Genomic DNA, 3,953 nt, shown 5'->3' with positions numbered 1-3,953 from the left:
ATTTTGAATTTTTTCCCCGATATTTTAATTGAAGACGTGGAAGTGAACAGGAAGATACTATACCCTAACTCAAAATCACCTGATAAACTTTACTTCCCCGATAAATAAGTTAATTCATTTAACAGATACCAGTTTAAGGAAAATGAATCGTTTCAGTTGTAAAATATGGGTTTCATTGCAATATATTACTCTTTTTGAAATTAGTATCAAATAGCTTTTATTCGTGACACCTCATATGATCATTAACAACGAAACAAGACACAGAAACCTACCCTGTTAATAGTGCCCTTTCACTGGCCGAAGACGAAAAGATGTTTGTCGCGTCCTCCGAATCTTCCTTCCTGCTAGAGGGCAGAAGAGGGTGTCTAGTTTTCGATTTGCGTCCCCTTTGGAATCCGTACAATTGACCACCTTCTGATCGACTCGCTTGCTTATATAGGGCATCATAAGTATTGTCACTGCTATAAGTCGAACCACAGAGACTTTCGGGTAAGTTTACTGAAGGTTCTACCCGTCCCCCTTGTTCACTGTATTGTGGCAGGCTACTCCCTGGCGGATCCCGGGGTTCGGCTTTTATATCTATGTAGGGATATGGATAGGTTCTGTCAAACTCGCCCCCAGTTGCGATGTGGTGATGATGGTGGACTTTCTGTCTAGATTCCAGTTTTAGGGGTTCAGTTTTAGGATGGGACAATCTTGGTTGTGTATCGGGAAACATACATGCCGACAGACCATAGGCATTTTCTTGTGACGTTTCTCTGGAACCATACGTCGCCGATCTAAAATAAACAATCATCCATTTAACACTGAAAGTATTATTAATTATAAACTTGAAAAGTTTCTTTTATTTATTTTTTTTTTTAGTTTTTTTATTGTGTCATGTTCTAAAATTTGAATTTACCGGGTGGGAGTAAATACAAAATTTAGAACATGACATCTAAATTTTGTATTTACTCCCACCCGGTAAATTCAAAATTTAGAACATGACAATTATATCGTGTACCACTCTTTTAATAAATTCTATAAAACAAATGACGGTGAATTGATGATGTCGCATTAATTAAATGACGGCATTCTGATTCTACCGTTCACCGTGCACCCCTTCAAAATGTACGAATGCTGCTAGGAAACTGCAAATTACTCTTATAGAGACTCAACAAAGTTACCAACCGAACTTATTAATTAGAAACAAAGTTTAATATTTAAAGCAATATGAGCTGCATTTTTAAGAATTTTATTTTGCTGCTTAATGATAAATTTTTATGTAATTTAAACCTTTATGATCAATTAGACTTAAAGAAAAGTATAAAATTGTTTCAGAAGAAAGACTTCTGTACAATCGAATATGTGGTATTATATAAGTAATCAATATTGTACTGGACGACAATAATGTAATTCTGCTTCAAACAAAGCTTAAAAATAGTTCTTCCATCGCAAATATAAATAATAGAAGTTTATAAATGTTCCTTTTTCCTGTCATTGAAATAGTTAATTACAATTTTGCAACAAAAATTTCTGACATCAAAGTTGCAGTTCATATTGCTTTAATTATTTATACATCACTGTGTGTTCATTATATCAATGCATGAGACAACGTTCAAGAAAAGTTCAATATTTTTTCCCAGCGATGTATCTTATTATTCTTTCGGTGTAATTTCGTTTTATTTATTAAACGCAAAATAATGAATTCCATGTCTATAAAAGTCCCCCAGTGCGCAATATACTTAAGTTAATCCACAGTAAACCATTTGTCTATTTCAAAACCAAGTTAATGTATTTGACTTTTACTATATATCACATTTCCATACTTGGTTTTAAAAAATGCGAAGTCATCACCAGTATAATTCTTAGCTGATGCATTCCAAGACTTAAAGTCAACAAATAAATAGAGTCATAATGCTGTCATATATTTCCCAAAGTTGGCAACTTGGCATGGTAATGAAAATGCATCGAAAAAATTAAAATTCTGTTAAAATTAAGACGTAATTACAAATTTTCTTTGCAGGTACATAGTTTGTGTGCACAAATATACATTTTTTTTCTAAGAAGAGGAATATGATTATCCAGTTATAAACGAGATACAATTTTCCTCTAAACAACCTCATGAAAAAATATTTTGTTCAAAGTAAATAAATATGTAAAACAGTAAGATATTTAAAAATTCCTTTTAAAGTAATTGATTTTTCAGATCTTCATTAAATATTAGTAGTGACAAAGAAATAATATCAGAAATACAAATAAAGTTTGTAATATATGTAGGACTATATTTTGAAGAAATAAAAAATACATCGGCTCATTAATGTAATTCGTGGTTGTAATTGACCGATTCAATTGATATTTTTTGGAGGGAAATGGAATGATTCAATATACGGTTCATTATTTCTATGCTATACTTGTATTTGCATATAAACGTTACCTTTCAGCATGTTTCTTGTGAACAAGTGTCTGGTCTCCAACATTGAATTGAGTGTTCCTCAAGCCACCAGTGTATCCCGTGAAAAGACCAGGTTTTTTGGAACTTGCCGTCTGATTAAACGTTTCATCCAGACTCTGTCGACGAGGCAACGTGACGGATTGTCTCAAGCTGTGGTCCAAGTCCAAACTCTTCGAAATTTTGTTGCTAAGCCTTGGTCGACTAGACATAACGTGAGGTCCAAACTCTTGAACGTATCTCGCACTTTGATTGTACGCATCTCTAGAGTTAGATAGCCCAGACATCTCGCTCCAAGAAGAAGTGGTGGTGTAGGAACAAACAGAGGAATGTCCTTGTGGACACATACTGAACTGTTCTACAGGTCTCTTGTACTCATATTCGCATGAAGATCTCCTGGGGTGTCTCATACCTGAAGAATCCGATGTTGGGTCACTGGACTCCACTCTGGTTAGCGAGGTGTCCAGTTGCAGACTACGACTGGGTTCATCCATGGTCAGGGGCGAGTCTGGAATAGACACGAAATTGCGGGGGTGTACTCTGATCGGGTATGCCCGCCCCTCCTCTTCTCTCTTCTCGCTGTGCCTAGAACAATAAAAAATCAGAAATGGAGAGCTTTTGTAAACCTTAGTAGATAAAGAGATGTAATGAAAGATGTTGGAAACTAGTCCTACTGTAATACGAGAATCATCACCACCTTTTGAATATTTAATTCCGTGATTTGACGTCCGACTGCATTTGTTGTCAAGGAAAAAACTTAGCTGCAATGTGCGTCAGGGTATATTGTGAACGTTCCCCAATGGAAATGAAACTGGAGCAATATCTGGTATTGTTTCTCAGTAACTTACACTGTGCGACCGTCAATGTTCTAAGAATGTGCTTTATCGAAAGGGTCGATCTTATTTTGTGTCAATTTATGACGTAGACCCCAAATTGATCGATTTTTACGTCACCAGAGGTAGATTAAGCGTCGTCTTGGGGATTACTCTTTTTTACCTTAACGATGTCACACCTGAACTCTTAATGGACGAATGAGAGTAAATGGAACGATCAGAAAAAAAATAAATATATCTGCCATTTCAAAACACATTAATTAATAAAACCTAGGCTAGGTTTCTGTATACGATGAAAATTGCTAAGTTACCATCTTCAATGGCCATAGTTCATAAAATTTTCATCGACGATTCAAACATTTTGTTAGCTTCTCGGTTGACGTAAGCCTTAATGACAGTAAAGTTAATCCTGAGTAAATTATTTATGTCAAAGATACATTAATTTATTAACTGTTTTCTTATTTGTGAATAGCTGTGCGAACGTTACACGACAATTGAATCACCGGTTTGAGTAGGAGGCGACGAATTCTACTTCTTCTAATCTTAGAAAGAAAGAAAAAACAACCACATAGCAATTTCATTGACTGCATATATATATATATATATCAATTTCAAAGCTGTAAACAGCTTAGATTAGAAATGGTTAGGGCCTGTGCCATTGATAACCTATGACGCTCAAGTTACTTGCA

The sequence above is a fragment of the Saccostrea echinata genome, unplaced genomic scaffold (assembly GCF_033153115.1).
Source record: "Saccostrea echinata isolate AGI-Se365-2 ecotype Australia unplaced genomic scaffold, CSIRO_AGI_Sech_v1 ptg000002l, whole genome shotgun sequence".
In the NCBI taxonomy this organism is placed as follows: domain Eukaryota; kingdom Metazoa; phylum Mollusca; class Bivalvia; order Ostreida; family Ostreidae; genus Saccostrea; species Saccostrea echinata.
This window is presented reverse-complemented; position numbering follows the sequence as displayed.